Source organism: Chaetodon auriga, chromosome 5 (assembly GCF_051107435.1).
Source record: "Chaetodon auriga isolate fChaAug3 chromosome 5, fChaAug3.hap1, whole genome shotgun sequence".
NCBI classification, from domain to species: domain Eukaryota; kingdom Metazoa; phylum Chordata; class Actinopteri; order Chaetodontiformes; family Chaetodontidae; genus Chaetodon; species Chaetodon auriga.
The window spans coordinates 25,389,559-25,414,267 of record NC_135078.1 but is presented as its reverse complement, the minus strand read 5'-3'; the positions used below and the strand labels follow the sequence as shown (position 1 = coordinate 25,414,267).

The following is a 24,709-nucleotide window of genomic DNA, read 5'->3' as shown; positions in this document are numbered from 1 at the left end:
CAGCAGGACACCAAAAAAAGCACACAATCAGGAATGGAGCTGATTTTAAACAGAGAGGCTTCTGGGTACTGTCTGAAATCTGTTTCCCCACATTTCGTAAGTCTGCCTGCACAGACTACAACCGTGTCAGGTGTATGATTTTGATCAGGACGCGCGGCAGCTTTGATCACCCTGCCGGCTTTTATCAGCACGCATGCTCTTTTCATAACCAAATAGGACCCAATTATGTCAAGCACATTGTTCTTAACCTGGAGTACCAAAGCACTACACAGAAAGCAGAAAATAACTCAACTGAAACATCTCTTGAAGGAAAAAAAATCCCTTTATTTAGCTGTCAAAAAATATACTTGTTAGACTCAATCAATTACAAGAAATAAATAGAAGTTTCAACGTGTGAAATATTTTCTTCCATAAAATTCTCCCATGTACAAAATTACAAAAATAAATTAATTGGTATATTAGTGCAAGGTCACAGGATTTGTCAGTTTTGTCTTATATAACCAGATAACAGAGAAACAAAGAAGAGGGCGCAGCTCCAAGCGGGGTAACGTGAGGTTTATCAGCGGACATCTTGAAGCTCCTCTCCGCTTGATCAGGATTCATCTACCTGAAAAAGAGAAATATTAAAATTACTCAAACAATTCACAAACATTCCAGTACCCTCAGCTGATTATTTACCAAATATTACATGTCATCAAATCAAATCGCCATGAAAAACTTCCAGTGAGACTAAATCATCATTCCCAGCTGGTGAGGCTCCTCCAGCAACCTGTCAGTTACAGTAACAAACACACAACCTCTGTGTGCACAGCTGAAGCATGAGGGACAGCACTTGTTGTAGAGTTTCATCACATCCCAAAGCGAGATCCTTGAATGAAAGGAGTTCAGTGAGCTGTGAGTTCCCGGTGTACTTGACGGTGACAAAGGCCTCAACAATAGCCGCTGACATTAGTCCCCCTCATATCACACTGCACTTTCCTCTCATTGTTCCCCCTGCACTTCTCACATGTATTGTCTTACGTGATATCCTTAGAACCTGATAAGACGCCCAGCGAAGGTTTTTGTAGCTGAGGACACAGGCCTGGGAGTGTCTCAGGGTTACAGCTGCTTATTATTCTCTCATAGAGGAGACTGGGAGACTGTAGGGTCTGGGGAACGCCTTATCGGATCCCCTTTACACCCGGTCTAACCTGGGTTACCTGCACCTCCAGCCCTTCCTCCATTACTCTTGCCATACCTGACACTCCCTTCCTCCAGAAGGACATTATGGTATTGCATTTCCCACAAACTATAGAGCTCGCTGACAAGCACGGGAGGTATTCTGGGGCCAATACGAATGTATAGGCTGTACAGAACAGCTGGGGTCATTGGAGACAATAAGGAAGCCTGATTGGCTCAGTGAAATCGTCAGTCTGTGGTGTCATTGTCTGCATAACAACAGAGGCAGAGCAACATGTCCTTTCAGGATTCCAGGAGGTGCTTCTTCTTTACTCTAAATGTACTGGCTGATTTATGCTGTCAGACAAATCTCTCAAAAGTGGATGTGTCCCTCACAGGTTGCTATAAACCTGCATCTCTCCTCAGTCTTTTTCCAGGAATACAGAATGTCCAAAAGTACTTTTTTGGCTGGGCTGTCTACTTCAACAAATTTCTCTGATGTTTGCTTGACAAGACAGAACAGTTCAGGGTTGGCAGAGGGTCCCTGGACCATCAAAAGCCAAACTCAAACCAGCTCCAAGAGATGAAGAGAGGTGGATTCAGACAACTCAAGCACACCACTCTGCCTGCTCACAGCACCTCAAGGGCAAAGCTGCCTGCCTGGCCTGTCTGTCTATCTGTGGCAGCTGATCTTAGTCAAAGCTACATGTGCCTCTCTCTGCATCCTCCTCATCTTCTCTGCTGACACTGCAGTTTAATGCCTATATAAGGATGATGTCCGCAGTGGGTGTGTGTGTGTGTGTGTGTGCGTGTGTGCGTGCATGGGTCCAGGGCTTTGCTGATGGCTCTCAGTATTTCAGATATTCTGGTTACATCAAACAAAGCATTTGACACTCTGAGTCAACTGAAAATTGAAATAGCTGCAAAAATGTTCATCAACTTTTCAGTGTGTGGCATTTCTGACCGTGGATCAGTCAGTGGATGGTGAAGCTGATGTTTTGCTATGCATAGAGAAAATTCCATCACCTGACATGCTTCCTGCACTCAAACCTGCCCATCTAGAATTGCTGACATTTAGGCCTTGACCACACACATATGGATATTTTTTAAAGCAGATATTTTCCTTGATGTTTTCTGTCTGAATGACCTTCGTTTTACAAAATATCTCCAAACACACCGGAACATAAAAACTGATTCCAAACGCACAAACAAGCATGCCGGGCCAGTAGGTGGCGATAACATCTACATCAACGATATGTCAAATACCAGAGAAGAACATTCTGAGTGTAGTGAGCTTATTTTACTTTGGGGTGAAACGAAGACACATGAACATGAACAGGAAAACACAAACAATAGCAGCGAATTATTTGTAATTATTTAACGTCTTTGTTGCACACGGACGAGCAGCTCTAACCAAACGTAACCTAACCAGGAGTCCGCCATTGTTGTTGTTTCAGATCTACGCTCATTACACAAAGCAACAATGGGTGTGCGTGAATCGATGTGGTGACATCATCACTTTGGAGCATCTGAGTTTTTAAAAAGAGATTTTGCATCGAAAAAAGGGCGCAAACCCAGAGGAAAACATTCATTTTTGCTAAATGTCCGTATACCAGTGTAACATTTAGTGGCGTCTAGAGGTGAGGTTGCAACCAACTGAGTATCCCTCGCCTCGCCCATCACCTTCCAAGCAGGGAGTGGAATTTATAATGGCTGCCAAATGTGAAAGACACTCTATAGCCAGTGTTTGGTTTGTCTTTTCAGGGCTACTGCAGAAACATGGCGGTGCAACCTGGGAGGCTCTGTGGAAGAGGACCTGCTGGTTCCTGTGCAGCTGCAAAGGCCTCATTCTAAGGTAACCGAAATATGACTCTCCTTATTTTCAGGTGTCTGTACAATAGTGAAAACGTAATTATGAATATTATATTCAATTTCTGCCAGCAGATCTCCCTAAATCACACAAACTGGACCTTTAAACTTCGTAGTTTTTTAGCAGGACAGCAAAACACCTGCGTGACATCATGAGTGGGGTGTGGCCTGAAATGTAACATGCTCATGTACTTCTGACTTATATACAGTTTAATAGCTGATGGAAATAACAACATGCTTTCCACGAGTGAGCTTCTCAAAACAGGATAGTTGGTGTCAAGGTATCTTTATAAACATGGACATGTTTTCATAGTTTTGGCCTTCTTCCTATCAGAGATAACATTTTCCTGACTATGTTCACTGTGGAGATACATTTGTATTGAAAACAACTCTAGATAGAGCTTTACAGACAACCCACAGGGCACTGCAACACGTCTCTTAGCAGTTTAGTCAACTTTTTTTTTTTTCTTAGTGATTCAAACCATTTGCAGTGTTAGAAATGAGGGCAAAGAATCACTATGAATTTACTATAACTGCCAGATTGACCCAGTTTAAGTGAATCAAACTGGCGGTTATCGGTGGTGGTCTCATCTATTTTTGCATCACTCCACACACTCTGTTTCTAACAATATCATTGTCTTGGGGCCTTCGCAATGAAACTGCTGAAGATTGATGCTCCTGTCTTAGTCACAAGGAACAACTGCCAAAATGTGGAAAACGGAAAAAAAAATCCCTTAAAGTATTAACTCAATAAATAATATATCTAAAATTTAAGTGCAATGAAAAAATTATATTATTCTTTTATCGTTCTAATCTTGGGGATTCTTCAGTGCCAATAGACTCCGATTTCCCAGACCAGACTCACAAACATGGATAGTTGTCATGCTCTCCGTCACAATGCGCATTTATGCGGAAAAATACAGAATTTTTTGGGAGAGGTCTCCCCTCATCCACAAAAAAGGATTTCATGTCAAAGTGTCCCCTGGGAAACAGATAAAGGCAGAAAGTAGTGCCTGGTGTTGCCCCGAGTCTGATAATCGGGTAGAGGAGTTGTATGCCTCGCTCTCCTTCTGCTAACTACTCCCAGTAGACTGCAGTCAGATGCCTCCACTCTCCATGAGGAGGCAACTGATGCTGCTGCTGATCTGCAGAGAATAAGACTCGACTGAAGCCTATCAGAGTTGGAAGGGACTACTAATCCAGACTGAGAAACATGATGCATACACATGCATGCATGCATACATATAGGTGCGCATATAGGACGTGCGCTTGCACTATGAGTAACGCTGCTTCATTTACATGATATAATATAAGACTGGGGTGGGTTTGGACACAGCCTACTGTACATACCAATGCCAACAGAGAGACTTGTGGGACTAAATAGACACACATGTACACAAATGCACAGACATGAATACCAAACATGCACAAAAATATGACTGACACACACACAAACACATCTCAGCACCATCCCATTCTCCCCCTCTCCTACTTTCTGTATCTATCTCTGTCCATGCTTCTGAACCTTAGGGAGACATATTCTTTTTCATCTGTCAGTATGGATGGAAACAGACATGTTCAAAACACACAACAATGGCCTCCCCAGCACCGAGGAGGCTCTATGTTTTGTATGCTTGAAGCACTGCATTATCTCCTAAGTGTCTAGCAACCCCAGTATAGTAAATAATGGATGCTCCTCTTCCTTCTGAAAAAACCCTCTTTCACTTCAGGGACCAGTCATGGTTTACCTGTATAAATGCCCTTTCTGTGTCTTTGGAGAAATGGATAGCACTAAAGGATGTGGGTCAGACGATTTCATTAGCACAGCATTTCTCCCTGTGTCTCCTTCAATCAGCCGTTTGACAGAAGCAATGTCACTCAAAATGTCTTACAGAACTTTCATATAGAAGTCTCTGAGAAAAGGGATGCAGAGACTGCTGATCCATAGCAGGGAATTGGTGAAATATAGCCCATCTAATGCTGGAAAGGAGAGAGTGCAGTCACCTCTGTGATCAGCTGAATATCCTTGACGTCTTTAGCACGGAGACTCCAGGCTTTATGATTTGTGTGGGGGTCATGATATACGAGGTCTCCATCCAACCTAAAAACACAGGACAGGCATAGCGTTTAGTGCCACATAGCATACGTGCGGTAGATAAACATGGAACATTGCTGCTCACATTTCACAGACCGTGCATGGAATCAGTCTTTACTGGATGATGAGAGTCCTTTATGGCTTATTGGGTATTGCTTTTTGACCTACTTGTTTGTCTATGCCTTGTAAGGAAAGTCGAAACACTAAGTAGGATTGGACTAGACTACTGTGTGCCACCATGTAGTCAGTCTCTTTGGTCTCCCTCCCCCATTCATTCCGAGGTTACATCGAAAGAGTTTCAGCTATTGTGAATTATTTACTTGATTCACCATTCAGGCCTTTAACCCCTCAGCAAATGCACAGGCAGCCGGGGTTAAAAATACACCCCCACAGGATCCGAGTTTGACTTTCCATGCATGTGTGTGTGAGCATGTGCGTGTGTGTTTGTGTGCGTGTGTGTAGGCAAGGATATGGGTTTAAAATATAAAACAGTATGGAACCCGTGACACATAAAGCACCTTCCATTCTCTCTCTCTCTCTCTTTCTCTCTCTCTCACACACACACACACACACACACACACACACACACACACACACAGGAACTCATCAGAGCATCATTATGTGGGTACTTTCTGAGTGAGAATCCAGGCCGTCCCAGATGGGATTATTATAACACAGCTTGATCTGTGCAAGAGCTAAGAGTGTGATCGTGTGAGTCTGTGTGTATGCGCGAGTGTGTGTGTGTGTGTGTGTGTGTGCATGTTTGTTAGACAGTAAGAGAGTCCTGACCTGTGCTTCATGACCTGAGTGAATGTGAGGGTGCACCTCTCTGTGTCTGTGAAAGTATATAATATATAGTCCAAGCATAAAACTGTGCCATGCCGAACCATTAGCGAGAAGGTGTTTTCCTTGAAAACTGTGTCAAACTACAGAAACGGGCTTATATTCACTTACAGGAGAGTATTTATACTGTGGGCTCATGTTGAGCCTCTGAGAGAAAGGCTGAAATAAAGGTGTCTGCGATACATGCCTGTCTAACAGCAACCTGATTGAGACTGCAGCAGCTTTCCTGTCTGACTGAGTGAATATTAATGTCACCAAGATATGTGGGCCCTAATGGATCTGCACACACACACACACACACACACACTCACACACACACAGACACCAACTCTACTTGGCCATGTTGCCGTGCTATGTCCCTGGCATGCAGCAGTGTTGTCATGGATACCCCCAGACACATCCGCCATCCCAAAAGCGGGGGGATGCTGAGCGCTTCAGAGGGGCTGGCGCCGAGGCCCCCGCCGCCCACCCCCATCCCCAGCCCCAAACCCTCAACCCCCATTCTCTATCCCCTTCCCCCCAAAACTGAATCCCTGTCCCTTATTCTCCCTGAAAAACCGGCTCAGCCACAAAAAGGCTCTGTGCTCGTCAGCCGGGGAGGCCTGGAAGCACACAGCAGCTATCTTGTCCCAGTGTCGGGGCCGTGTTGGGGCCCGCATTGCTCTTAACTTCAGTGGGTTGTAATGTGACACGGATGGAACAATGAAGAGTGACATATAGACAGAGCCAGTGCCAGTTTGAAGCTTGTCTCAGAAAACCTAAAATAGATGTCGAACAGAGGAAATGAATGATGCTCTGGGTGTGTGTGCTTGTCTGTCTGTGTGTGTGTGTGTGTGTGTGTGTGTGCTAGCCCAGGGCTATGGTTAAGCCTGTAGTTTATCCTGATCTGATCCTTTTCATTAGCCATTATCAATAATTCAACAATGCACTTGCTTTAATGGTTTAATGTGGGCAAACCCTCAATCGGCACACATCCGCACTGACACACACACACACACACACACACACGCTCGCACACTCTACTTAATAGCACTCACTCTATTGGCCTGCGCCCAGTGTCACTGAGGTGAATATAGATGTGTAAACGTGCACATAACACAGTCAGTGCACCTAAAGCTCTCAAAGGTAAATACCTATCAATCCGAAGAAACACTTTGCACCAGCAGGCAGTCATAGAAGCCTTTGATTTAGAGAAGAAATCATTTATTATTCCCCTACAAAAGTCTGTTTTACTGTATATCAAGTAATATTTCCAATAAAAAAAAGGCACATCAAATCCTCTACTCTGAGACAAGGAAGTGAAAGGGTTAATCTTTTATGACGCGTCCCCTCCCATCCGTGCTCTCTTTTGCCCTCCCTTTCATATTCTCCAGTATGGCAGTGCTCAGTGTCTGCACATATGCTGGAGAAAAAAAAGAGGATCCTCTTTGATTGGAAGGCTAATTTGAAGTGTCAATTATTCTTATGCAAATGAAGGTACAGTTTCTCACGTCTGAAATGGGTTGGGGGGCACAGATGGGTGCGTATGTGTGTGTGTGTGTGTGTGTGTGTGTGTGCAAATCTCCCTCCAAAAACATACAGCGCCATTCCACCCCCCCCCCCCCCCCAACTCTTCATCTATACCTCATAGGGAAGAAAGCTGACATACAAAGACAGCCGGCATAATGGGACGAGGATATTTGCATGCACATTGTCCACACTGAACAGCAAACAGATCATAAATTGAGAATACAATGCCAAAACAGTAACAAAGGCGTAGAAGTGCAAGTCAGCGCCCAAAAACATTTGACAATACGCCGGCATGGTTCTATGTTGTAATGTAAATAATGAAACGATGTTGGGTACACAGCAACGAAACAAGAGCTTGGATGTATCATGGGAAGTATTGTGGGGGAACAAAACAACTTACTAAAGCTTTTGTCATTTAAACACTTTCCAGTAACATCCTCTTTTGCTCTTGCCATACCAGAGGTGCAAGTGAGAAATATAATCCCAGTGTCTGCACAGAGAGAGTGGTACAAGAAGATCCCGTTTAAAGAAAAAGTGAGAGAGAGTGAGGGAGGAATTGAGAGCGACAGAGTGTGCCTAAAAGCATACATTTGCGTCAAAGTACAGCATGTGAGTGACTGCGCGCTCCTCTTTATGGTAATTAAAGCTTCAGACTCCAGCCTAAATCTGGATGAGAGATTTAGACCGGCAAAGAGAGACAGAGTGAGGATGAAAAGGAGAAAGAAAAAAAAAAAAACAAGCAGACAGACGGAAGACTCTGCAAATAGAGTCTGTTGTCTGACCCTCTCAGCTGATGTGGTGGTTCAAGTTTAAAAAAAAAAAAAGGCTTTTCAGGCCCAAAACAGGATCAAACAACCTGCTGTGGAGTCCGGTTACACCATAACAATGGCTTACATTCAGTCTCAGCCTCAACACACAAGCTTTTACCTCAAAGGGTGTAGAGGGAGAGAGTAAGTCTGGTTTGGAGGGTGGGTGCACGCGGGTATGGAGGGGAGTCGAGCGATATCTTAGACGATAATGGTGTTCAACAGATTAGATGGTATCAGCCTACCATGTTTGTTTTCAACTGTCGGCTTCTGCAGCTCTGCTGAGATCTATGGTCAACCCCGCAGGCACTCTCAATCTCAAGGAAACTTTTAGATATTGCCGGAGAAAGTGAAGCACTCTGATAGATAGCATTCAAAACTCGTAGATAAAGACAAGCTGGTGAAGAGAGCAGCTGGGGACAGAAAATACGGAGACATCCTGGAAACCTGCCGTCGTCAAAATCTGTTATTGTCCGACTGATCGCATTGAGCATTTTGATGGACTTTTAATTGACTGGCGAACGGGTGCGTTTTCTTACCCCTCCCTTCATTAGCTCAGGATTTTAAACTCAGACATATTGACGGATTCTTAAAGATATCATATAGCCAGCGACAACAGCCGTCCCTGTAAGCTTCTCTGTCCACAGCGGACAATCTGATTAATCACAGACCCACAATAGGCAGCTACTATCTGCTAACCTCCTAAGACCCTCCTGCTCAAGCAATGAAGAGCAGCCTTGGCAACTTGTATTTGTTTTGCACTGGTTCAGTAGTTCTGGAGAAATTAGTATGCAGTCAGGGATGGGAGAGCTTGTCAAGATCAGGGGGGGGATCTCTACCCACCCACCGGGTGGATCTACATTCATGAACAAGGTTGACAAGAAAGCTGACTAGTGTAAAGACAAGGAGCAAATAAAATGGCGGAGAACACCATGAATATTCTTTTTCATATGAGTGCACTGAGAACACCTTCACAGACGGGCCCTTCCTCTATCTGTCTGTCTTGCATGTCTGTTCATCTGTCACTCTCTCTTTTCCCTTCTCACACCCTCCAGCCCCTCTTCTCTTTTCCAAAAACTATGTGTCATGCACGTCAAAATGCTAAGGCCAGTCCTTTTGAGGGTGTTCTGCTGGACCATGGAGCGAATAAACATCCATGTCAGGAGAAAGCGATCTGGGGCCCTTCTCTCACTGAGCCCGAGCTCTCCTGGGAAACACACAGCTCATACAATGGATAGAGGAGGCCTTTTGTTGAGTCTCTGGGAGCTGCAGGGCTAGCTCTGGATCAAACAGGGGTGTGTGTGTGTGTGTACATTTCGACATTTCGCACACGCGCAAGCACACACACACATATATGCGAGCCAAGCACACTGACACGCGAGAGTGAGCACACACACCTTCGCCCACACACACACAGAATCACAGACTTTCCTCATCTCCCTAAACTCAGTGTGACTAAGTAAACTTCTTCACCCTTTTGCAGTAGTTACCGAGGGCAGGAAGATGAATTTGAAATAGCCAGCAGGGGAAGAGAGGAGAGACAAAGAGCAGAATGGTGACGTAAATCAGTGTTGGACTGATTTAGACTGGTTTAGTGTCAGTCTAAAGGGGCTTTCTGTTGTACTATATACAAATCACAGTTCAAAGCCAGTGGCTGGGTTCCTTCCTGGGGTCCATGGCAGGGAAATCCTGCAGAGAAGTGTCTAATACTTGTGGGTAGCCTGTGTGTGTGTGTGTGTGGCACAGTTATTTCTTGCATAGGCTTGAGAAATGTATGAGCTAATATTGCCGTAATGAGGGAGGGGCTGCACAGAATGGCAACACAAGAACTAGATGATTGCAATTGTGCTCTACAAAAAATGTTTTAAATACTTAAGGGCAGCAGTTGAGTGAGTGCGCTCTGGATGCACATTAGAAAAATGCTGTCTGCACCACTATCAGCTGCTTATGTCGCCATTGTCTAAGAACTGTGTCTGTCCTGGCTGAATAGTGTGAACAAGATGTGGTACAGACACTAGAATACAAAACCGCTACCGCTCATCCTCTCTTCCCAGAATGCATTTTAATAAATCTCCATTCGAGCCACTGCCTTGCTCCTGGCCGTCTGCCCCTGCTGCAGGATCTATGGGAATTCTCCTCACTGAAATGAACTCACACCGTCTGACCCTATTCATCCCCAAGACTGCACTTTCTCTGGGACTCCCCCCTTTGCAGTCCCCCGGTTTCCCACAGACCCCCTCTCTATCTTTGCATCCTCCCCTTTTTCTCCCTACCTTCCCACTACCCCCACCACTCCCAAGTCTCTGCCTTGCTTTCAACTCCAATTTTGGGCACAATGAAGTTGTTCTGGCTGACAGTTTGGCCAGTAGAATAAGTGTTGTTTGAGCCTGCTGTGTGGCCCTGTAGTGGGCCCATTCTCCCCCTCGCCGGCTCAGTTACCGAGAGCCTTGTTGGTGGGACACGGAAGCCATCCGTCCCCACGCTCCCACCCTGACCCAAACAATTAGCCTCAAACCACACTCAGGCTCACCTGCGCCTCCTCTTTACTCACAGGCACACATGCATGGACAAACGCATGCACAAATGCACAAAAAGAGCTGTCAGCGGATAAACAGCTCTTTTGCAACGGGAGATTTGAAAGTGTATGAAGTCTTCATACTTTCATATTCTTGTCTATGTCATGAGTTCATCACGGCACCATGTGGTGCCCCTCCACATCGCATCTGTTATGGCGCAGTCACTGCTACACCACAGCCAGGTTGGCCTGATTTACTCAGTTACTCCATGTCTTGTAGGACGTGTCAGAAAGGATTCTGTATTGGGGTCAGCTGGAAAGACAAAGCCTGCAGCCCTCTCTCCTCTGTCGCTTTCAGTAAGCATCAACCAGCCTCTCTTTCTCTCTCCCCCCTCTGCACCCCCCCTTACTCCCTCTGTTTCTTTTCCAGTTCTATGTTTCTCTGTTCCAATGAGTTATCAAACAAATATAAAAAAGAGTCACGCTATAAATATTCTTCTTGTGTGTATCCCCTCTGACACACACACACAAAAGCCACACACATACACACACACACAGAGAAGCCAGGACATGAGAAAGTGGCTGGGAGAGGCCCTGATGGGGGGACCATATGTCCAGGCGTTGTATATCAGTCGGCTCGCCCTCAGCGCTCTGCCAGACCACCATAACTTAGTTTGTCTTCAGCGCAAAGTTTGGTCCAAGCTTGGCTGGGTTCATTAGGAACCTATTCTCTGGAGCCAATGAAGCTCAACAGACCTCCAACAAAGGAGCTAATCACACCCACTGCTGCTCTCCCTCTCTCCCTGCCTCCCTCACCTTCGCTCTGCCTCTGAAAACTCGATATCTCCACTATTTCCACAAGGTCTCGATCGTTTACTGAATAGAAACCAAACAAAAGTAATCATTCAGTGCCAAACAATGGTAACTGTTAACCAAACTTAAGACAATAATGGCACAGTCTGTAAACTGTACAGCATGAGGAATAAACAATCACAGCAGCGGTGGCAGAAACGTAGCAGCTGTCCAATGGTCGTACGCTTCATTCTTTTGTGTCTGAACAGCTATGGTACAGAAACAAAAATGGATAATTGTGTCTCCATTGAAGAGTCACACCTGCGATTGTTGTTGCTGTATATGAGCGGACTTACGATGTGTCATGTCTTCACCTGACAGACACTTGCTGTCTCGAGTGCGAGTGTTAGTGGGATGCGGTTTGTAGAATGAACGCCTAGCAGCAATGTGTTTGTGAGTGCATGTGTTTGTGAGTGCATGTGTGAGCAAAAGGATGCTGCGCGCTGACAATGGAGAGCTCCAGGCTGCTGAATACTTGAAATGACCTTGAACCTCAGCATTCTCCATTCCCATGGCTGCAGGGACGGTGAGCACGTCTGTGTGTTTGAGCATGTGTGTTTGAGAGGAAGAACAATGAGGCTTTGCTCGTCTCTGCACATAATAGCTCTTCCAAAATTCTGTAACAGTCAAAACATTTCCAAAATATCAACAGTGAATAATGCAGGAACGATTTTATGGCCTTTGAATTCATGAAGAAGTTCACTTTGCCTCTTCAAAAGTGGAAATTTTAAAAACAGCTTTATCACATTATCACATCAGAGTAAGCTATCCGCTGTCACATGTGTGCTGCACTACTTCCCGGCCTGCAGTGACCGTGTTTGCTCACTCTGCATCCAGCAGAGAAAGACGCTTGTTCCATACCATGTCCCCTGCTGTGCACACAGGCTACAGGCAAGCATGAATGTGGCTGATCTGGACATGGCTTAAACACACAGACACTGTACACACAGGATGGTCCCAAAGCACACAAATACACACACAAACAGACACACCTGCATGCACTCTGATGAAGAGGACTTGGTTGGGTTAAGAATGACGGTAGGGGGTAGGGCTGGCGAAGGGAGACCCAGCGAGGGGTGGTAAAGGCCATGTCACCGGGCCCTGCTTGGACATAAATGTCAGCAGCATGACTACCTGTACATGGAGAGCCAGCGGTGAGAGAGAGCGCAGGAGATCATCAAGAAGAGAAGGATGAAGAGGAGAGGAAGAGACTGACCAAAGACAAAGCAGAAAAGCTTAACTGCAGCACAAGAGCAGGTTTTAGGACAATGATTTTACCTTAAACCCTAAAACGATTCAGGATTTAAAGGCTGAACTAAAACATGTAACAGTGCAGAATCATCTGATTTCAGAAAGGAACAAAGACTTGTCTAAATTTTAGGGAATGTTAAATGATGACTTTTCTAATTAAAGCAAAGCTCTCTGCAACATCAACACTGAAGGTATTTTACCAAAACTCTGTCAGATGCATTACTCAAACAGCGTGCACACCTCCCTCTCATGCCCTCCGTTACCGCTCCTGCTCCCCATCCATTAGATGTTGAACATTTCAACTTTCAAAGTGGAGAGAGAACACAATGCCCTCTGCAGCCTAAAAACACTGAATACATTATAAGCATTTTGCACTTGCACTTTAATATTCCAACAGATACAAACAAACAAGCACGCATACAGTATACACTGAGATTGTGAGGAAAATGTTTTTTTTCTATCTTTTAAAGGTCAAAACACAACCCTGCACTATTCTGAGGCACTTTGAAGACCAACAAAACACTTCTACACATGCACTCAATGTTAAAAGAGATAAAATCCACTTTACAGCTCCTCAGGTAACAACAGAAAGTGTGTACATTGTGATGCATTTTCTATTCATCCATGCATTAGTGAAGAAGCTCTTATAAACAGTGCATGTGGACTATAAGCAGGAGCCTTGTATTTCATGTACAAGGCAATCAATGTGGATGTTTTTATACAGGTAAAAACCACACAAGTGTAGTGGGATTTAACTAAAATTGGAAACGCAAACACACATGAGAAGACACACAAACTCAGACAAAAAAGGTAGTGATACAGGCTTTGATCCCGAAGGACAATAAGGAGCAAAATCAGACATTATAATACATAAAATGGCCAATTTAAATTTAACATTACATTGTGAGATGGAGAAAGGCTGAATGAGATATGAACTCACTGTGCTGACTTCATCTCTATATTATAACACATAATGAAGGTGTTTATGTTCTTATGAAGACAAAGGCTTCACAAGCAAGATTCGGGGCAGGGAAGACATCTCTCGCAGACATGGACGAACCATAGATTAAGGCATTTATATATTATTTGTTTTCTTTTCATGCTGCACATATTGTAATTGTTGCCCACACACAATACATCCACAAGATACACACTAAACAACACGGTTCAAAGTATTTGCTTTGTTGTGAGGGTAAACACAAATGGAAAAAAACCCTTATCACCTGTTTGTTGAACTAAAATTACACTTTTTATTCAAAACCAATTGAATCCTGTCCATAACAAATTAATTCTAGTAGTTGTCTAGGAACAATAATTATTATTACTTTTTGTTCATTTTGCTCCCATGTAGCCTATGATCATGCGATTGGCACAGGGTGTGTTGTACAAGTTTGATTTAAATGTGGGGTTACGAGTCACTGAGGTCATGTGCCAGTCCAAGTAGTAAAAGCTAGTAAATGATGGCTGTTATATTGGAGCAGCAGAGGATACTTACAATCATGCTGATATTCTTAGTTCACCTGAATTTCAAGTCACCATGTGTACTGTAGAATAAACTTGCCTCATTTCAAGACTGATTGCTGGTGAGTTCCACTGATCAGAATACCTTAAATGCAGTATTTCGATTTTTAGGGGAGAAAAGTAAAAATGTTGAATAATCATGTTGAACTTCAAGCATCATGGTGATTTAAAATGTGTATACAGATTAAATAACAAACTGTGCGTGTTATTGAAATACGCTCTTGTAGCCCTTTACCGTAACCTTAACCATCATGGCTAAATGTGCAGCCCCAACCTTTACTCAAACCCTAACCTGAGCCTAAACCTTAAAACAACGTCTGAACCCTCCAACAGTCCTCTGAAGGTCTGTCTCAAAATAACAAATAAATGTCCTCACTCTCCAAAAAATGTCCTCCCTCCCAAGGTCTAAAGCTCAAATTGGTTCTCACAAAGATAGCTGTACAAGTACACACACACACACACACACAAACACACACAATCTCCAGATGGCCATAGAGAGTAAATGCCCTGGCAAACACAGCAACAACAGATTCCCTGAACCCAAACCCGAGGCCATCTTCCTCTCAGCACGCACTGTCCTCAGAAAAAAAAAGTCCAACATCCTGATATACAATTTTTCCTTTCCCCCCCTTTCCTTCATTTCCTTTTGTTTCCTCCAATTCTAACCTCTGCCTGGAATCGCAGCAAAGTTCCTCAGTGAAAGCGGTGTGTTCTACTCATCACCGACACTTTTACAGATCCTCAGCCAGACAGTGGTGATTTGTGCCTGTGTTAAGGCAGAACTACTCCTTGCCTCTTTCACAATATAGATTGCTGCCATTATCTGGAGCTATTCCTCTAGCTGACACAAAAAAGAAGAAGAAAACATGGGGGGAAAAGGATGAAGGAATTTCACCCAACCGCTGTATGAATTGCTGATGGGACCTGAGTGACAATTTGGTATGCAATTGTCAGCGTCAGTCACAGAGACGTTGTCATGTCTGATTCCTGTCGTGTGGAGCCAAGCTTTAGTGGGTACAGTGTGCTGTCAGAGGACAGCTCTCCATTGACGAAGTCCAATCAGCATCAAAACACTTTTATTGGTATAGCTGAGAGGGATTAAATGGGGTTTGGGGATTAATTTTGGCTAATATATATGCTATTACATGCATTCACATATCCCAACACGCTAAGATTTTACTTTGCGCCAAGACCTTTGACTGTAGCGGAACCTGACTGATATTTTAAATAATGTGGTGTGAATGTGGCGGAAATGCAAATTCACCCGCAAATTCAGCTGTCGCCTTTCACATTGAGGAATTAAATCAAAGCTTTTGTGGCCGCTGGGCATTGAGGGTGGGAAAAACGGCGAAGCGAGGGGGTTCCTCGGGCCACTCGTTCGGGCTGTGAATGAGCCGGTGCCCAGGCGGGAAAGATGGTGTGCCAGTGGTGAGCTCTCTGCTAATTGATTGCCTCTGCTAACAAGAGCATAATGTATTCTATTGTGATCACCCTTTGCCCATGTTCATTAAGCCAGGAAGCAGCGTGATCTTTTCTTTTTGTCTCGCTTCGGCCCCTTTTCTATCCCCTGCTCCTCTCATCCCCTCCTCCCAATCCTCTTTTTCTTCCTCGCTCCTCTTCTCTCTGACCCTCTCTCTCTCTCTCGCTGCATGGGGAAGGTGATGCAAAGGTGGTATGACAGGCAAAGCATCCCTCACCATCCCAAACGCAAAAACGAAGAGGAACAAAGGACAGATGGAGGGAATGGAGTAGGTGGCTGGTGGGATGCTGCGGGAAGGAAGTGCGGATGAAAGGACGAGAGGAGAAGACAAGGACGGGAGATGATGGCTGAGAAGGTAGAGGAATGTGGAAACAAAAGGAAGATGGTGGGAAAAGAAGACACAACGCAAGTGTGAAAAAAAGATGAAGATCAGAGAAGCACCTCTCGCCATCTCCCTCCATCCCTCTCTTTTTCTCCCCCTCCCCCTCCCACTCCTCTGTTCCCTGTCAGGTTCCCACTCGCTCCTGCTCTCCCCCGCACCTCTTCTTTTTACCCCCCTTATCCCCTCTTGCCCCTTTTTCACCCACCTCCCTTCCCCGCTTCTGCTCCTCACCCCATCTCTGGTTCACTCTTAATAAGAGCTGGCGGGACAATAGTACCATTGTTGCCCGTGTTTGGGAACCCTGGACTGAAACAATCGCTGTTTACCCAAGCAGTGGCACAGCCTGGACCCTCTCCTTCATTACAGCCGGGCCAAGTCTGATTAAGTCTGTTCCGCAAGTGCCACAATAAGCCACTGAGTCAGCCCCTACGACTCATCCACCCTGTCTATTCGCTCTCCCTCCATCTCTTTCTCCAACACTTCCTCCCCTGTCTTTCTTCTACAGTCATAACTTGATTTGGATTTTCTCCCTCTGCTTCCACCTGCTAGCACTGTCGCCCTCTGATTTACATTTTGTTCATCACCAGTGACCAGGAGAATCACATCCACCACAGGAGGAGTAGAAGAGAGAGAAATAAACACAGAGAGGAAAAAGAAACAGAGCAGAGGTGGCGTATAAATGACAAAATATTTCAAAAACCATTAGTTGAATCTGATCTATTTTCAAAATGACCTTCATAATCTGGGACAACACTAATTTCTTTATTAAAAATTCCCACTAGGTTTGAACATGCTGCAGGCACTGGCAATATGACTGACTGCAAGAAATGAGAGAAAACTCTCTCTCCATAATGGTCTCAGATCATAAAAAAAAAAAAAAATCGCATGGAGGTAGCGTTATCAAGCTGATGCTTGTGGCGGAGACGCACTGAATCAGTGGATTGAAAGCCTTTTCACTCAACCACATCCCTCAGCTCTGTGGCTTGTAACAGAAGTATGCTACCAGCACTATGCAAAACAGCATCATGAATATGCGTAATTAGGTGGGACTGGTGTAATTTTTCTGGGTTATGGGATGTGACATTTGTGGGGCAGGAGCATACATCAGCGTAAGCACGACTGACAAATGCATAATCCCTTTCTCTGCAATAAGGCATTTTACACTTTGCAATACAAAATATACAGTTTGGCTTCATACACTTAACGGCCGCATGCAAAAATGCATGAAATCATACACACACACACACACACACACACACACACACAGCCACACGTGCACAGACATGCTCAGTTAAACACACATGCAATAAAAAGCACTGTGCATACGGCACTAAAAGAAAAGTGTGTATTTGAAGACACATATAAACTCTGGATCACAGTCCATTTTTATTTAAAAAAGCGGTGCACAAATAACAACAGAGACACGGATTTACTACATTTACGAAAAAGAAGAAAATAAAGGCTGAGTTGAATCTAAAAGTATTCGACATGAGGACATCAGAGGGGCACAATTACTCAATGGTAATGGCAGGAATTAAATAAAAAATAAAATAAAATATGGCCCAGCCTTGGAAGGCAGAAGGACACAAAGACTGCTATTGCCAAGCAACAAGGTTAAAAGAAGACTGATACGCATGGATTTTTAACATAATATGCTACTAGATATCAGTTGGTAATGAGCTTTCGACGCTGTTGTCGGTGACCAGGAAATGCAGCATAGCTGATGAGAGAGTCGCAGCAAATTTCTCTCCACACATGACTATGATGTTAAGAAATATGTGGAAATCGAGGAGCATTTTCTGCTTTTGAATTACTTAGTAATTCAGCAGCATTGAATTACGAAGCATCCGTTATAATATATGGTGTGTTTTTCTTTCTTTTGCATTAGTGTTTCATTTAGATGAACCTTCAAAAGAACTGAAAATGTGAATGCACAAAAAAAGGACAGGCACATGGGAATAGGTACACTGACAGAAGCATCTATTAATAATTGGATCATATTCTTACACAACCAGAAACACACACACACACACGCACATATGCGCGCACACTTTCAACACACCTCTCTAGCTCTTCAGAGAGAGCCAATTTATAGATACTGTACTGAGCCCCCCTCACCACCTCTCGCCTCTCTCTTTGCCTTGCCATGCCCCTTTCCCTTTCCCCATTCACCCATACAGGCACAGACACACAAACACATACAGGCACACACGCACACACAAACACACCGGCACGCACACCACCCTGCCACAATCCACCGCCCTGCCACACATACCGAAGGGGAGGACACATCCCTCATAGCACCCAGGAAATTAACTTGACATTTGATGCAGACAGAAAAAATATATTTCGGTGGGGGGAGGAAAAAAAAAACAAAGTGTACTAAAGCAGAGATAGCATAAACCCATCCCTTGTTCACCCTTCCCCACCCCACCCCGCCTTAAGCCCAGGGACGCATTCGAGGGGGATTTCAGCGATCTGCAATGCAGACGCCACTGGGTGCCCATGGAAAAATGAGCTTCATCTTTTGCCTGTCCTTCTCAGTGTATGCTGTCTGTCCCTCTTTGTTTCCATCTTTTATGATGCCAATGCTCCATTTTCATATTCACTTCCCCTCCCTTCGCGTTTGTGTCTTTCTCTTTGGGAGGAAGTTGGGGAAAAAAAAAATAATAAAACAGTGTTGGAGGATCACTTGGTGGTGCATGCATTTGAAATTACGTTTAAACGGGTCCTTGTGAAAGCAAAAATTCAGACTGAGGATGTTTTAAATTGTTGTTGCCATGCCACTTCTTTCAATTTCCCATTTATCTCCTAAAATCCCAGCCACTCATATGCGCTAATATCCCTTTGCTCAGTTTAAACACCTGCATAAATCTGGATTAATCACTCCGAAATGAACCATCATTTGAGAGAAAGACAGCAAACATACGTCCGCCGGTTGCAATTTTGCACAAAGCAACAACAAGAGTCGTCGCTTTTACTCGGATTACAGTGCACCTACAATTCCATGCAAGCAGACTGGAAAATAAAGTGCAGTGTGATCTTGCATATGCTCGATAAGATTAACGATCGCATCAAAAGGCCACGTAGTAACCTCGGCAAGGAGCCCAAACACGAGCGAGAGCAGGCCACAATTAATACATCATTATGCACTGCTACAGTTTATCCCCGTGAACACACACAACACACAGCAAGACCACCGACCAGCTAGTGTCTGTCTCAGTATCCCCTGCATTAGACATGCAGGAATGTTAACATCATTATGCACAATTGTGAATGTCTGTCTGCGCCCTCCCCCTTTTCTCCTCTACCATATTGTGTCTGCGGGGCAGTCCACGTGTGTGTGTGTGTGTGTGTGTGTGTGTGTGTGTGTGTGTGTGTGTGTGTGTGGTGTCTGAAGGAGGGCAGCATTATTTAAATATGATTTTTATTTTGTATGCAAGTTGAAACAAATTACGGATTGTCGCGCGGCCACGAGGAGCCCTGAACGTGATGCTGTTAAACCACGTTTACGTTCACATCAGCGTTTAGTCAAAGGAAGTCGTGCAGCAGGAAAAAAAAATACATGCTTTGCAAATGGATTAAATAATTTGCAGTAGGACTTTATTGCATAATTCTGGGATTTATCTACAAATTAGGATTGGATAAAAGTTTGGAATTAATTTGTGATGAAACACACACTGGCATATTTTACACCACACACACACACACACACACACACACACACACACACACACACACTCTTTGAGCTCTGCACTGTGGTGTTGTGTTATGAATTCTAAAAATGATGAGATGTAATTTAAGGAGAGAACAAATTGATTTTGGACTCTCAAGCACACAAATGAATCTTTTTGCATGTGATGCATTGGTGCTGTTATCCTGATGCAGTAACCCTGCCGGTGTTTTCAGTAGTCGTGGTGAGAACCAAATCAATTAAACAGGAAAATAAGTACGAGCATATTTTTTCCTTTTCATGTCAAAGAGAAAATGGAGACTGACCTAGTTTGTCATTACCTAATCCCCCCAGTTAGTGAGCACCCTTCTGAAAACGGCACGTTTGGTGAAGTTTTACTGGGAGGGTGAGGTGGAGAGCAGACTTTCATTAGAGCTGGTGTTACTAATGTCTGCTCTGCATTTTCTCGGTCAAAATATTGCATCATCCCAACACACACACTGCAAAGCTGCAGCCATTGTATCATGTTTGCGTTCTCTGTGTTTCACAACAGCCTCTTGAATGAACACTGCATTTTGTTGCATCATAAAAAAAAATGAAATTTCCAGCAAAATGGAAACAATACAAAGCTCCATATTGTTTAGGCATTGTAAGTAAACAGATCTACCCAGCATTTATACGCAGAGGAGACTCTACAAAGTCTTGCTTTTATACCAAACGCTGTGCAGAAGAGATTTGGAATCAGATTTGAAAGCAATATATTTTTAGTTATCTGCCACAACTTAAAGGAAGATTGTCCAGCAAGTGTTGTATACAAAGTCCTTGGCATCCCTCTGCTTATACAAACTCCCCTCCTGCCACCTCGCGATTCCTTGCTGCCAGCGATTTGCATTCATTTGCATGATTTTACGATGTGCATATCCTTTGTTCTGACTGTATGATGATGCAGAAGAAACCTTCCCTACGCAGCGCTATTACACAGCCTGCTGAAAGCTACTTGGATATTAAATTAAAAAAAAAACAAAAAAACAACTGGAGTTTTATCTGTTTTAATTATAAATTGATAAGAAGAGATTTCCACAAATACCACACTCATCCCCTGGTACACCAATGATAATGTCGTGCATCAGAATGAGGGGAAAAAAGATGAGTGTGTTCTAGTTGTGTGGAATTTTTGAACAACCATGGAAAGGACATATTGTGCTATCGCTAAGAGGCATGAGCATCTGCAATATATAGCAGAGGGAAAGGTTTGCATCCAAGCATGAAATATGGAATTACTTGACAAATAGGAAATAGGAAAATTATAGATGGAAACTAAATCATTGGAATAAAAAAAAATAGCCTTCATATATTTTACAATATTTTTATAAATTATGTGCTACTTTGTCCCTCAGTTGCTTCCCTGATTTTACTCGTCATTTCTAACCGTTTGCTATCTTTCCTGCACACGACTGTTCCTTTGGATGTTTGTGAATGGAGCTACTGAAAAGTCTTTCTGTATGCTGGCATCTTTTGTTCTGTGTTGTTGTTTCATCTGTGCAGACAACATGCACACACACACACACACACACACACACACACGCACGCACCGATGCTTTAGCACTCCTTAATAATGCAGGCGCATGCAGACGACTTCATTAATCGCTGTGGGCTAGCACTGATGATACAGAAGCCAGCCTACAACACTGGAGGGTTTATATTCACGAACGCGGGCGCCACATTATAAATACTCACCCCCGCTGGCACCCTAATAGTAAGCAGCTGTACTCCAAATATGCATGTCTGATAGATGATTATGAGTATAGCATAGGAAATGAGGCGATGCAATGTAAACAAACTACACTGTATAGTAAACATTCTGTGTTTTCAAGGCTGCTTATCTGAACATTTAGCAAATGGTACAAAGGCAAATGGGAATGTGACCCTCCAACAAAACTCCTTGTTCTCATTTCAAGTGGGAGCATTTCCCGATACTGCCAAAGTGCATGTGCATCTGCAAAGAGGGGAGCTGTCCTGGTTTCCTCAGATTCAAACCTGTGACCCTGCCATATTCTGCACCCAGGCAATGGCTGATGGGGGGGGGGGGGGGGGTTAGAGGTTACTTATGAAAAAGCTTACCTTTCTAACTAAATAATGCAATGTCAGATATAGGGGTCTAATGACCCTGACACACTTTAAGGGATGGGCTTTTAGCAGAGAGGTTGAGCTCTATCTGAGGTTTGTTATGTATATAAAATGTTTGCAAAGATGCTCCACAGACATTGCTCTCGCTGTATCTCATTGGATCACCGAGTGAAAACTATGACTATCGAGATATTTTTTTTTTATCATTCAAACGTCCGCTTTTTAAAGCTGTTCAGCAAAGTGTTCGATATATCAAGCTGTTGACCCGCCTCTATTATGCACTGACACAATTCTGAAGTCTCAGGTAACAACTTCCTCTTTCACAAAGGGCTAGTGGTTTTCACTTTGCACCTTTAACATCTTTGGCTATCAACAACGATCCGGCTACACTCACAATCAAGCAGTAGTCCTAAGTGCTAAGTTGAAACGATGTCGGAATAATAATGACACGTGTACAATAAATACACAGAAACACCAAGATGTTCTATTTGAAAGTTCTATGGTAGCAAAAGCATTAATTCTATATATATATGTATAAAAAAAACGTTAATTTGTGGAAATGTACTGCAGAGCTCGCTGTAAGACGCCATCTCTCTGTGGTATACTTTAGATGGCTACAGAGTTGAGCACTGACTTTTCCTACCCAGTGACTTGCCCTGCCCTTCTAATTGGCCCTTCTGAGCAGTCCACCAAATGTGTGTGTGAGTATTGGGAGTAATTAGGACGAGTAACACCACCGCACACTGAGACCCATGGGCGCTGACATACCACCTCTTCACTTAGCCACTTATTTTTTTTTTAGCATCACCAAGAAATAAACTTTTGACTCTGCGAACTCTCAGCACAGAACATGGGGAGTCACAGGGGTATTTTCATTTGCTTTAATTTTTTCCACACCAAAGGTGCCTCTGTGTGGTATTGTTTCCCACCATCGAGACCATAAGCATACAGGTATAAAGTGCTACTGCATGTTTTCTGCTGACAGTGACATACGTCAGTTATTTCAGATGGTTGTAAGAAAAACGGGGTCAAAGCAGAAATGAAGCGCAGATGGAAATCTGCTGCCGGCTAATTTATTGAATATTTCCTTGTCATGAGAGCAAGCTCAGCTCATTAAAATGTTTGTCTGTCTTCAATAACATAAAATGTCACGTGTAATAATGGCTGGAGGTCTAATTGATAGAACAAGATGTCCTGCACGCAACGCAAACAATGCCAGGGCGGAGGGCAATTACTGCTACCGCATGGATTTCGATGGCTAGAGGAAATTTTTTTTAAATCACTTCCTGGTTGTAGCTCCTGTTGGGGTGTGTGTGTGTGTGTGTGTTTGTGTGTTGCTGTTGTGTTGTTGCGATGATGAACAGTGAACAGTAACCTCTGTTTCCCCTGTGCTTCTTGTCTTTGGTATGGACCACAGGGCAAAGAATGGGTCATGGGATTTGATATTGCCCACGATCACATCGCCTGAGCTCCCTTCAAACCGCTGTTATTCTGTTTACTGTGTCCTCTGGACCACTACTAACATCTATGCCTTCATCCAACACACACATGGGCTAACTTTGCTGCAGGCAAACACACACACATGGACACAGACTCACACATGAGCAGAGACAGGCACAGAGGGGAAAGACAAAACCCCTGCCAACAAAGAAATTTGGTTGTTTTTGGCAAAAATTTCAATACTTACGATATAATTAGCATCTATGTTTTTCAGAGAAATACAATCAAACTCACATGTCAAGCAAATTATTCAGAGCTGATTTGTGAATTTGATTTAAGGGAAAAAAACAAAAAACAAAAAACACATTCCTGGAGTCCACAAATTGGAATAATGCCGTTTCGGTGTGATTAGGCTAAATTTAGGTTGTTTCTGCTGGATACAAAAATGAATGGCAGGCATAGACACAAATACTAATTTAGCCCATATATTCTGATATTATACTCACACCATACACACACACACACACACACACACACACACACACACACACACACATTGGTTTATTAACCCAAGCTCACCTCATGTGGGTCCAGTGGAGAGCAAAATCCCAGAGATCTGGTGTGGTCCTCCACTCCACAGCTCCCATTCTCCATCACTGCAGCAACAAAAGACATACACACACACAGGGAGTGAATATGTTTACCAAGAGGTAACCTTTACATTACATGTTGAACAACTCCTCTTGAGCAAATCACAATTAACTCGCTTCCACTAAAAAGAGAAAAGGGGAGAGCAGATGCACGTTACGTATACGGTGGAAGGAGGAAACAGTGGTAGCATTTACCATGGCTAAGTTTACTTGCAGGAATCCAAATTGGCAATAACTTTGTGCAAATGTCGTCTCAACCTTTACACTTTGCCACAAATAGCAAGTCTTGCTATTGTGCCCTTAATGGCGCATGAGCAGCTGCTTTGCAGATCATTTGAAGGTCATGGGAGGATGTTTTTTCATGCTTCAAAATATTACTACAAAACCTTGTTCAAATGTTAACTCAGAAGTCAAAAGCTGAATTACTGATGTATAGATACTTAAATATCTTACATCAAAACTTAATTTTGGTCTAAGCAGGGAAGTCTTGCAGGCTAATTCTGGTGTATGCTAACACCGTTTCAGCAGCCATGTTGTT

General features: G+C 43.7%; 1 long non-coding RNA gene across 1 annotated transcript in view; it reads right to left on the bottom strand.

Moving 5' to 3' along the window:
* Window positions 1–303: 303 nt before the first annotated feature.
* LOC143320783 (uncharacterized) overlaps window positions 304–24,709 on the bottom strand; it is a 38,812-nt gene continuing 14,406 nt past the window's right edge. Inside the window, exons 2-4 of the long non-coding RNA XR_013077183.1 lie at window positions 24,101–24,177; window positions 5,032–5,128; window positions 304–607 (exon numbers count right to left, since the gene is read on the bottom strand). This is a non-coding gene — a long non-coding RNA (uncharacterized LOC143320783). The remainder of the gene's footprint in view (window positions 608–5,031; window positions 5,129–24,100; window positions 24,178–24,709) is intronic.